The 12,372-nt window shown below is 43.6% G+C and overlaps 1 protein-coding gene and 1 long non-coding RNA gene across 7 annotated transcripts in view; one reads left to right on the plus strand and one right to left on the minus strand.

The window, feature by feature from the left end:
• The window catches only part of FHIT (fragile histidine triad diadenosine triphosphatase), a 928,323-nt gene that overhangs the window by 23,674 nt on the left and 892,277 nt on the right, over positions 1 to 12,372 (minus strand). The gene's annotated exons all lie outside the window — the stretch shown is intronic.
• Positions 3,379 to 12,372, plus strand: part of LOC140704330 (uncharacterized) — a 41,405-nt gene continuing 32,411 nt past the window's right edge. For both annotated transcript variants that reach the window (XR_013542799.1, XR_012083460.2), the window contains exon 1: positions 3,379 to 6,554. This is a non-coding gene — a long non-coding RNA (uncharacterized LOC140704330). The remainder of the gene's footprint in view (positions 6,555 to 12,372) is intronic.

Raw genomic sequence — 12,372 nt, forward strand, 5'->3', positions numbered from 1 at the left:
TCCAGCTTTCCTTTACAAAGTGTCTCAGTTGATCCCGTAGTACCTCGGAAATGCCCATCCCTAGTGAGAAGAAAGAGAGGAAAGGAGATTCCATGTGAATGAGCTATATATAGTCTTTTTGCATTTTCCTTCTAAGAGCTCAGTGAAAACAACAGTATGTCATCTTGTAGCACTGTCACTTTTAATAAAAAATAACTTGAAATCTAGTTGCCAGCTTTTGGATGCCAGGGTGAAGAAATGCATCTCCCACCCACCCCCAGAAATATTCAGAATCTCACTGTTTACAAGCAATCAAAAGTGACAGTCGGTGCTTATTGGTGGAAAAGTATTTTCCACTCTGAGGCAAAAGAGGAGAGTAATTTATCAGGAAACCCAAGAAGTCTGACATCAGTAAAGACTTCCTCAACAAAATGTGCATTTTAGAAAAGATGCATTTACAGTTGGAGTGCTCAGCTTGGCTTGGGTTTGTGGGTTGCTTTGGTTATTTGGTTTTTTTTTAATCTCACAAGATAATTTTAAAGATTGCTAAGAATTGTGTACATTTTGCTTGCAACTTACATTTTTGTAACTAGCCTGCCTGATATGGTGACCTGTGTGGTTTTAAAATTTGTATTAATTTACAACGAGGTCAAATTTCTCATAGGGAAATTGCTCCCTCCTCAGACTGCTGGGAAAAGTGTTTTTTCCTCCCTGGTTTCAGGGAGGAGCAGAGTTTGTGGTTGTGTTGGGCTCCAGGCTGGGCTTAACCTTTTGATCTCTTAAAACCTTTTTAAAAAAGCTTTATTGTTTTATTAAAAGAAGAGATTGTATTCCAAAGCTGGCTTCATTCCGTAAGATTGCAAAGTGATTTACTGAGCCACAGAACGTGAGAGAGAAACAGGAAGGTTCAAGGCCTTTGGAAGATTCAGCAGCAGCATTTCAGCTATTTAATTACTTAATTATTGGGAGCTGCCTGATAAGCCTGGTTATCTTGTTCATTGAAGGGGGAGCTTCTTTTTTAAAGGAAGAGTGTGGGGGAGAATTTTTCAGGACAGGGAGGCTGAGAAGACCAGATGCTTGAATCACGGAGCTAAGGAATGGTTACAGACTCAGATTTATACAACATAAAGAAGCATTTTGGCTTTGTGAAGAAGTGAGGCTGCTGGTGGAATGGGTTGTTTTTCTTTTTGTCTTGCAGTGTTGCTCTTGAATTATTAACTCAGCCACATCCGACTCTCTCACTGACTCCTTTACCAACTTTTTTTGAAATTTGGATTTTATCTGCTAAAGTTTGGAAGGCACAGACCTTACTTGTTTGACGGCTGTTGCCATCTGAGTTTACTTTTGCTGGGTACTGAGTTTAATTCTGCTAGTCTTGAAGAAGAAGGTTGTTTGCTCAGAGAAAGTGAGTGTGTGTGAGAGAGAGCTGTTGTTTACATGGGATCTGTCATCATCCAAGCCTGAATTGAGTTTTTCAGGCCCTCTTCAGTCCTCAACTGGATATAGTGGTTCTGTTGCAACTCATTTATGGTGCCAAACCGTGACAAACTTGGCAATTCAAGTTTTCATTCTGCTCAAGTGAGTAAAGGGTGCTGTCTATTATTTTAGATGCCCTGTTTGGGAACACCTTGATTGATTGATTGAACTTCTAGACCACCCATCTGACCAATAATCACTTTAAATCTACTATGAAACTAATGAAGTTTAAGCTTCAGGACCTTAATCCGAGAGGGCCACCAAAAGGTAACCTTTAAAAAAATTTAAGAGGATAAGAGTGGTTATCCAGACCTCATTGCTGGTTGTGAAGAGCCCCCCAGAAGAGTTCAAGCTTCAGGTCCCCTAAAATGTAAGTCTGTCATTTCCTTCAGCTATCTGCAATCACAATATCTTGCTTTATGCTGATGATTTGATTTTGCTATTTCTGAATAAAACTGGCCTTAAAAGAATGTTAACCAGATCTGTAGTGGGGGAAATGCAGTACAGAATAGGTAGAGAAATAGTATAGGGATACCCAGGTACTCTAAATGCATTCAAGTCTCCTGGGCCAGATGAGTTACATCCAAGGATATTAAAAGAACTAGTAGAAATAATTTCAGAACAATTGGCAATAATATTTGAGAATTCTTGGACAACAGGAGAAGTCCCCACAGGCTGGAGGAGGGCAAATGTAGTCCCTATCTTCAAAAGGGGAGGGGGAAGAAGACCGAAATAATTATCGCCCAGTCAGCCTGACATCAATTCCCGGAAACATTCTAGAGCAGATCATTAAACAGACAGTTTGTTATTACTTTGAAAGCAATGTTGTCTTTACTAAAAGTCAACATGGGTTTCTCAAAAACAAGTCATGCCAGACTAATCTGATCTCTTTTTTTGATAGTGTTACAGGCTTGATAGATGAAGGGAATGCTGTGGATGTAGTATATCTTGATTTCAGTAAGGCCTTTGACAAAGTACCCCATAATGCCATAATGATACCAGAGACCAGCTAATAAATCCTGTCCTTAAGGTTTTTGTTGCTAAAATGTTGGCTCAAATACTTTATGGGGCAGTATATTTTAAATCAGATATAGTTTATTTTATCTTTTAATATTTAACTTATTGCATTTTTAAATTGTGTGAATTTTTAAATTGTGTGAATTTTAATGTTGTGACCCGCCTTGGGTCCCTTGTTGGGACAAATGGAGCATATAAACAAACAAATAAATAAATAAAATTTAGTATCTTCAACTTCAAGTTAATCATGCAAGGCTATATTGTTTTGAAGCACTGACATTCCCACAGATCCATAGAGCTTTTACAGAACTTCTGTCAGCTGCCCTGTTGAAGACAGACACCTAGGAATTCCAGTTATACAATGCACTGCATTTTTACGTGTATAAAATGACACTTTTTCCTTAAATAATTAGAGGGAAAACTGAGGGTCGTCTTATACACGGAAGGAAGAAGTCACGTGCGTGTGCACTCGGATGCCTCTTGCTGCCGCCACTGTCGCTCAATTGCCTCTTCCAGAGCTCAGGGTTTGTTCCCTCCGGTGGCCAAGGCAGCAGCAGCAGCAGGAGGAGGCAGAAACGGAGGCGAAGGAGCATTCACACGTGCTGGGGCACCTCTTGCTGCTGCCTCCCCCCGACTGCCCGATCACCACCTCCAGCAAGACTGACAGGCTCAGCTCAGTCGCTGCCTTGTCCCCTCCCATGGTGGAGGCAGCAGGAGGCAGAGGTGAAGGCAAACAAGCACTCACACATGCACGGGTGTCTCTTCCTGCCTCGTTAGCAAAAAGGAAAGGGAGCAAGGGCTCCCCTTCTTTTTTTGATAAACTCCATGCCTTCTCGAAAGGCGAGATAAAGCAGCAGTCACTTTGACAGCCACTTTACTTGCCTTTGGCCAAGGTACAGGGCTTAGCAAAAAGGGAGCCCTTTGATTCCCTGCTTTTTAAAATTTGGGGCTAATCTTATACTTTGAATTGTCTTATACATGGAAAAATACGGTAAATGTGGTTTGGTGTCATTAGTGCAGCCGAAGATCTGGAACCTGAAGGGTTCACTGTAGCTGAGGAGAATGCTGAGCAATCAGAAATACAAACACCTGAATCGTCTCCAGATTCTCCTCCCCTAGTAGACAGGCTGAGGGCCATGCTTTGGGGAAGACTTATGACAAAAAGGTCAGAGGATCGCTTGAAGGCTGCCCACAGAAACATCCGATCAACTACCCCTGAGTTCTGACAGGATGAAAAGGCTTCCAGCAGTTCAAGGGCTGTTTTTACTATATAAACAGCTCTCAGACAGCTGAAAGTCCGTGGAAGCAACAAGTCAAACCTTTGGCTTGCATCCACATTCCTGACTACCTTGAGCCATGTTCTTTGGACTCTTGGCTTTGTACTCTGATCTTGGACTACATTGTGTGTTTTGACTTTGGATTCTGACCCTGGACTAAATTGTGTGAGTTGGCTTTGATATTTGGATATCGGCTCTGCATTTCCTGAATTATTGACATAGGACTGGCTTATTGGACTCTGCTGTTGTAACCCCGGGAACATGACATTTGGTTGTAATCAGATTGCAGATACAATTCATTATTGATTATTCTGTCCCCCTTTAAATGGATCCTAGAGAAATATACTTGTCACCGATCACCCTGTCGTACACCAGCTGTATCTCCGAGGAAGCAGTGTTAGGATTGTTCACTAATAATCAGTTATCTATCACAAATGCTGTAGCACAGTGTGTACTGTCAGCGAAGAAGCTGTATTCCTGTTTTGTTCAGGACTGCAATCTTAAATAATTGCCATTAACATGATTGGTGAGTCTGGAGGTTCATTTTAATGGATGGTATGATTGGACTGTTCATAAGCACCTCAATGAACTATTTTATTTACCTATTTTTAAATTGGAATTTTTCTCTTACGATTATGTATTGTTAAAGCCTTTGGTCATAAACAATAGAGCTGTTATTGTTGACAAAAAATTTTCTTAACATCATTTGTGTCCTGTCATTGTTTTCATTAGCAGTTGCCTTGAACAATCTTCCTATCTTATGTAATACAATTAGAGCTTTTAAGAAGTGTATGTTTTCAAAGCTAAGTCCAAAATATTATCCATTCAGCTCAATATGGTTCTCAAGCCAATGAAATCTCCTTGAAAACAACAGCAACAACAAAAAAGTTAAGTCCCCCCCTAAAACATTTGTTCTTGCTTTTATTTCTGGTTGGCTAGCTTTCTATCTCTCCATCTGCATGACTGCTCATCATATGTACCAGTGGTTCCTAACCATGGGTAACACAGATGTTCTTGGACTGCAACTCCCAGAAGCCCTGGCCAGCACATTGATACATATTAATATAAACATGTGTTTTTTCCAAGTTATTTGTTCATGTAGCTAAAATAGCAATATTGTTGCACTAGAGGAAGCCATCAACAGGAATCTCAATGTATGCAGATTTTTTTAAGTTAAAAAAAAACTTTAGGAAAAATAGCCACAACCAAATGAGAACCAAGCAGGCTCAGGAGATCCATATTGTGTACTGTATGGCTTCAGCTGGTGAGTTTCAGGCTTCTAGTGCAGTCCTTTCTGAGATGTTCTTGGACTAGAACTCTCAAATGCCTTGGCCACCAGCTGTGCTGGCCAGTATTTCTGGATTTGTAGTCCAAGACTATCTGGGGGACACAAGGCTGGAAACTACTCATCTAGTGTATCTTCACCATATAGCCGTAACTCCCATGGGTCCATCCTATTGGTTTCTGGGATATGTTGTTTGGTAAAGAGTTAAGACTTATCTGCAGGAACGATCCAGTGCTGAATTGCAAGAGTTCTCTAGCACAGAATGCAAAGCACTTAAGCATGGACAGGTAAAGGTAAAGGTTCCCCTTGACATTTTTAGTCCAGTTGTGTCCGACTCTAGGGGGCGGTGCTCATCCCGCTTTTCAAGCCATAGAGCCAGCACTTGTCCGAAGACAGTTTCCGTTGTCACGTGGCCAGCATGACTAGCGAACACCGTTTTACCTTCCCACCGAGATGGTACCTATTTATCTACTAGCATTTACATGCTTTCAAACTGCTAGGTTGGCGAGGAGCTGGGACAAAACAACGGAAGCTCACTCTGTCGCGTGGATTTGATCTTATGACTGCTGGTCTTCTGACCCTGCAGCACAGGTTTCTGCGGTTTAGCCCACAGCACCACCATGTCCCATAAGCATGGACAAGGGACCACCAAACACCGGGGATAAGAGCACCAAAAAGGTACCAGAACCTGGGATAGAAGGAGAGGATTGGTGGGGGGTACCAAGGAAAAAGCAGCTTGAGAGAATGACCCATGGTTTCAAATGACTCTTGTTCTAATGAACAGAAACAACAAGGGGTTCGGGGCTGCTGCATCTGGTCTTCGCCAACAGGGAAGAGCTAATCAACACGGAAGAAAGGGCAGGAGCTGAGTGGAAGTGGCCATGATATTTTTAACATTTATTACACTGAGGAAATGGAAAATGGAGGGTAGCACAATGTACACTTTTTAACACAGTGGATTTCAATAAACTTAGCAAACACAGGGTGAGATCTCATGGTCACAAACATTCAGAGAGAAGGACGTTTGTGATGGGAGCATCTTAAAAGTGACACACAAAGGCACAGTCGCAGACTATTCCTGTGATTGCAAAGTGTGTGTGTGTGTGTGTGGGGGCATCTGAAGAAATTGGGCTGGCTGCATGAAGAACTTTCAGATGACCTGAGACTTCAACAGGAACCTGTATGAAATAAAAAGAAGGTCAGATCACCAAGGAAGAGTACAAATGAGAAACCAATATTTGCAGGGAGGTCAGGAGGGCTAAATCAGCAAAGATTTCCAAGTGAGGTTTAAAAATAACAAAAAGGGGGCTTTCTGTTATGTTCAGAGCAAGCCGTACAACAAGGAAGTAGAAGGTCCACTGCATGGAAAAGGTAGAGAATGCTCGTGTGCAATAAAAAGAATTAACATTGTTCAACATCTATTTTGTCTCCATCTTGTCCCAAAAGGAGAACGGTGCTGCTCAACCTAGTGGAAAAAGAATAAAGGACATACTGTAGTGAAGGGGCTGCAGCCAAAGAAGGTAAAGGGACAATACAGGCATACCTAGCTATTTCAAATGAATTTGGAAGTTTCCAGAGTTAGACGAATTTCAGACAATTGTACTAAAGTAACTTGCAGATGTAATCTCGGAGTCTCTGCCTATAATCTTTGAGAATTTGGGGAAACCAAAAGGGTATCTGAAGGCTGGAGTTGGGCAAATCTATTCTGCATGATCAGAAAGGGGCAATTGCTGAGCAGTTGGGTTGACACAGATCCCAGGAAAGGTGCTTTGCTCACTGGCTTTCTCTTGGAAAAAAAGAAAAGGAAAGGAAAGATAAAAATAAAGCACAGTACTCAACTCCACAGATTGCCACTACCTTGGACAGAAACCCTTCTGTTCTGCCAGCACCATGACCTGCATTTGCATTTGCCAGAATGGGATTTTTCACAGAGCATTGGAAAGACACAAATGCCAGCATGGACAGGGACAAGGGTTGTGTGGAAGCTTGTCCAGAGGGGCAGAGAGCAGACTGGGCACCAATCTGTGTTCTCTTATTAAGGCACAGACCAGGGGCCAGTATATTTCCCTACTAAAAGGTGGTATATATTTCTTTAAAAAAGTCTTGCCAAGACTAATCTCTCTCTCTCTACGAGCTTGGTAGATTTGGGGAATGAAACAAATATAGTGAGTGCATCTTAATTTCAGCAAGCCTTTTGATAAAATCTCCATTGATATTCATGGTGAAAAAGGTGAAATATGGACTAGACAGCACTACTGTTTGGTGCATTTCCAGCTGCTTAATGGGCAGTAACCAAAGAGTACTCCCCAGTAGTTCCTCGATATCCACAAAAGACATAACAAGGAAGATGCATCAGGTTCTGTCCTGAGCCAATGTTGTTCATTGTCTGTGATCTAATGAATTGGATGATGGGGTAGATTAAATGCCCATCATACCTAAGATGATATATTTAAGATGACTGGGATGGATGATTAATGCTTCGGGGAGTGGGACTGAGGATTCAGAATAACCTTCGAGAGCTGGGCCAAAATGAATTCATGCTGCATTTCCTGTGTCAAACATGCACATGTGGACATTTGCCTCTTCTAATTCAGTGGCTCTATGAATTCAACAGCCACAACAAGCTTCTTGGTTACAATGGGTCATTTCAGATGGCAGTGCTTTACATGAAAATTGATTGCACAAATATCTCCAAAACTACCGTAAGGGATCCACTGAAGAAATTGGAAACATTGAGACCATAATTACAGCAAGCTGCATACTGAAAAGCAGTAACAGGAGAGTCTAGTTTGGAGGCCACAAGACCAAGTTTGAAAATCAATTACTGTCCTTACAGAGCAGTTTTAGCTTCATCAAAGATTGATTGCATTTAAAGGTTAACAGCAGTGCACCTAAAATGAGAAGAGAAATTATCTTGGGCTTAGATTTTCATTTTGAAAACACAGTACTTGTTGTAAAGAAAAAAGGCCATTTTCACCGTTCCAGATTCCCAGATATTAACCGAGGCATAGAACTAAGATGAGGGAATTGAAAATACCATTAACATGCACCGCTGCTTATTTTGTTTTGTCAAGTAAAAACAAACCAGCATATGTCAAATTGCAATTTCACAGAACTCAGACTCCCCTTTTCCCAAACTGTAAATCCCCCGTAATCTCTCTAAAATCTGCTCTTAGAAGAAATATGAAGAGTATGCTGGGCAGAATGAAAAATGCAGGGAAATTGGACCTCAACTAATTTATATTAGTTTAAGGTCTGGCAATAGCTGTTTAGCACAGGAATGGTGACACTCCAGATAAGGAGGTCTGTCTGGTCCTTTCTCATCATGATCCCTGTTTTTGGTTCAGCCTCATCTTTCCAAACAGATCAACTGAAGATATAGCCTTCGAGAATATATTGAAGATACATTTCTACAGCTCCTAATTAGAAGATGCAAAAAAAATGCTAGTTACATACTTTGTTCTTGTTGATTTAGGCTGTGTCAAGTCAGCAGGACACCTCACCAATGAATCTGCAAGTTTTTGCACAATTCCTCACTTCTAGGCAGAGGTGCTACTTTTTCCAAGAAGGTCTCTGCAATTTGCACAAATTGTTTCTATTCAAATTCAGTTCACCTCTGAAACGATTGGGGGGGGGAGGACCAACTGGCCATTTAAAAATGCATAGTAGTAGGCATCCTTCAGTCTCGAAAGACTATGGTATCGTGCTCTGTATGGAGGACTTGGAACAGCGTCTAGTGTGGCTGAGGAGGCCAATTCGAGAGTGACAATCCCTTCCACACTGGAGACAAATCCAATCTGTCCCCTGTCCAGCTCCCTGGTTTTGCTTCCTTTGTGACTTCCTCTTTGCCTCAGCCTGCTGGACAAGGGTCTCTTCAAATTGGGAGAGGCCGTGATGCACTGCCTGCCTCCAGGCTGAACGATCAGATGTCAGAGTTTCCCATCTGTTGAGGTCTATTCCTAAGGCCTTCAGATCCCGCTTGCAGATATCCTTGTATCGCAGCTGTGGTCTCCCTCTGGGGCGATTTCCCTGCACTAATTCTCCATATAGGAGATCCTTTGGAATCCGACCATCAGCCATTCTCACAACGTGCCCAAGCCAGCGTAGACGTCGCTGTTTCAGTAATGTATGCATGCTGAAAATTCCAGCTCGTTCTAGGACTACTCTATTTGGAACTCTGTCCTGCCAGGTGATACCAAAAATCCGTCGTAGGCAACGCATATGGAAGGTGTTCAGCTTCCTCTCCTGCCGGGCACAAAGGGTCCAGGACTCGCTGCAGTACAGGAGTGTGCTCAGGACACAGGCTCTATAGACCTGGATCTTGGTATGTGTTGTCAGTTTCTTATTGAGCCATACTCTCTTTGTGAGTCTAGAGAACATGGTGGCTGCTTTCCCAATGCGTTTATCCAGCTCGACATCTAGAGAGAGGGTGTCAGAGATGGTTGAGCCAAGGTACACAAAGTCATGAACAACCTCCAATTCTTGTGTGGAGATGGTAATAGAGGGAGGTGAGTCCACACCCTGGCCCATGACTTGTGTTTTCTTCAGGCTGATTGTTAGTCCAAAGTCTTGGCAGGCCTTGCTGAAACGGTTCATGAGTTGTTGGAGGTCTTCAGCAGAGTGGGCAACAATGGCTGCATCGTCTGCAAAGAGGAAGTCCCTCATGCATTTCAGCTGGACTTTGGTCTTTGCTCTCAATCTAGAGAGATTAAAGAGCTTTCCATCTGATCTAGTCCGGAGATAGACACCTTCTGTTGCAGTTCCAAAGGCATGCTTCAGCATGACAGCAAAAAAGATCCCAAAAAGTGTTGGTGCGAGGACACAGCCCTGTTTCACTCCGCTTCGGATGTCAAAGGGATCTGATGTTGAGCCGTCAAAAACTACAGTGCCTTTCATTCCATCGTGGAAGGACCTGATGATGTTAAGGAGACGAGGTGGACATCCAATCTTGGGAAGTATTTTGAAAAGGCCATCCCTGCTAACCAAGTCAAATGCTTTTGTAAGGTCTATGAAGGCCACTAAGAGTGGCTGTTGTTGTTCCCTGCATTTCTCCTGCAACTGTCGGAGGGAGAATACCATGTCAGTGGTGGATCTATTTGCTCGAAATCCGCACTGTGATTCCGGATAGACTCTGTCTGCAAGCACCTGGAGCCTCTTCAGCACAACACGGGCAAGCAGCTTCCCTACAACGCTAAGAAGAGAGATACCACGGTAGTTATTGCAGTCACCCCTGTCACCTTTGTTCTTGTACAACGTGACAATGTTTGCATCCTTCATGTCCTGTGGTACTCCACCTTCCCTCCAGCAGAGACAAAAGATTTCATACAGTTCGGTGATGATGATCTCCTTACCGCATTTCAGCACTTCAACAGGGATGTTGTCCCTTCCAGGTGCCTTGCCAGAGGTGAGGGAATCCAAGGCCGCATTTATTTCTGCTAGGGTTGGTTCGCTGTCCAGCTCTTCCAAGACAGGCAGGCACTCAATGTTATTTAATGCTTCTTCGGTTACTACATTCTTTCTGGAATAGAGCTCGGAGTAGTGCTGCACCCAGCGTTCCATCTGCTGTGCTCGGTCCTGGATGATCACACCTGTAGTAGACTTCAAGGGAGCAGATTTCTTCTGTAATGGACCTAAGGCCTGCTTGATACCATCATACATTCCTTTGATGTTACCTGTGTCCGCTGCTATCTGTATCTGAGAGGAAAGCTGAAGCCAGTAGTCATTGGAGCATCTCCTGGCAGCCTGTTGGACTTGGCTACGAGCGGCTCGAAGAGCTTGCAGGTTGTACTCGCTAGGACAGGCTTTGTATGCTGCTAGAGCTCTTCTCTTATCCTCAATGGCTGGCATTAACTCCTCCGAATGGGCTTCAAACCAGTCAGCCATCTTTCTGGTCTTCTTGCCGAAGGTGGACAAGGCAGTGTTGTAGACAGTGTTCTTGAAGTGTTCCCATCGTTCAGGTGCATTTACATTTGCTGGACCTGGAAGGGTTTCCTCGAGTGCTTGGGCAAATTCCTTCACTTTTCTTTGATCGCGAGTCTTGTTGATGTCAATACGTGGTCTTCCTTCCTTTTTCATGTGATACAATTTCTTTGTTCGCAGTTTTACTCTACTACACACCAGGGAGTGATCAGTATCGCAATCAGCACTCTGGTAGCTGCGTGTGATCGTAACACTAGGAAGGCTAGAACGTCTAGTGAGGATCAAATCGAGCTGATGCCAATGCTTGGATCTTGGATGTCTCCAGGAAACTCTGTGTTGCAGCTTCATATTAAAGAATGTGTTGCTGACACAGAGACCATAGTAACAGCAAAACTCCAGTAAGCGTTGGCCATTTTCGTTCATCTTTCCAATGCCAAAACGGCCTAGACAAGTGGGCCAAGAATTGTGATCAGCACCAACTCTAGCATTAAAGTCTCCAAGAATGAACAGTGACTCTCTTTCAGGGACTTTTTTGATAGTAGCTGCCAGATCGTCGTAGAATTTGTCTTTCACTTCTGGAGTGGATGACAGTGTTGGTGCATATGCACTAATGAGGGTTACTGGTCCTGCTGATGAGTGGAGCTGCAGAGACAGGATTCTTTCACTCCCCACAGTGGGTGGAACAATGCATCTCAGGAGAGTGTTTCTGACTGCAAAGCCAACACCATATTCCCTGGTCTCATTCGATGGTTTTCCCTGCCAGAAGAATGAGAAGTTTTTTTCTTTGACAGATCCCGAGTCTGGCAGTCTTGTCTCTTGCAGGGCAACAATGTCCATCTGCAGTCTACTCAGTTCCATGTCAATGACAGCTGTCTTGCGCACATCGTCTATTTCTTGCAGGTCGTTAGGAAAGCCGTAGTCAGGAAAGCCAGGGGTCATTGTCCGTACATTCCAGGTGCCCAGCTTTAGGGCAGAAGTTTTCTTATGATTGTTGCATGGTGCACGGTTGTCGATCTGCTTGTCGGGTTTCACCCTAAACCCCACGCACCCCGTGAGGTTAACAGACCGTGGCGAGGCAGCACCTTACTGGCTGGGGGCTGCCCAGCTTAAGGCGGGCGGTATCTACCTAGTGAGGTGCAATGACCTCTCCCACCGTCAGAAGTAGCCCCTGGCGTCCTGCTCTACGCCAATTGAGCAGAGACTTATAACCGGTAACTGCTACTTCCCGTGTTGTTTCGACGCTGTATGCGAAGCTGGAGTGTCCTCTCCAGAGCACGAAGCCTGGGTAAAATAGTATGGAGGATAGGCTGTTACCCAAGCAGCAAATCCCCCCTCTCCACATCGCTGAAATGGTCCAGTGGAAAGGCAAGAGCCAATACAACTAGTTCCAGCAACGTCGCAGGAGTTGGCAGAATGAAA

Source organism: Pogona vitticeps, chromosome 2 (genome assembly GCF_051106095.1).
Source record: "Pogona vitticeps strain Pit_001003342236 chromosome 2, PviZW2.1, whole genome shotgun sequence".
In the NCBI taxonomy this organism is placed as follows: Eukaryota; Metazoa; Chordata; class Lepidosauria; order Squamata; family Agamidae; genus Pogona; species Pogona vitticeps.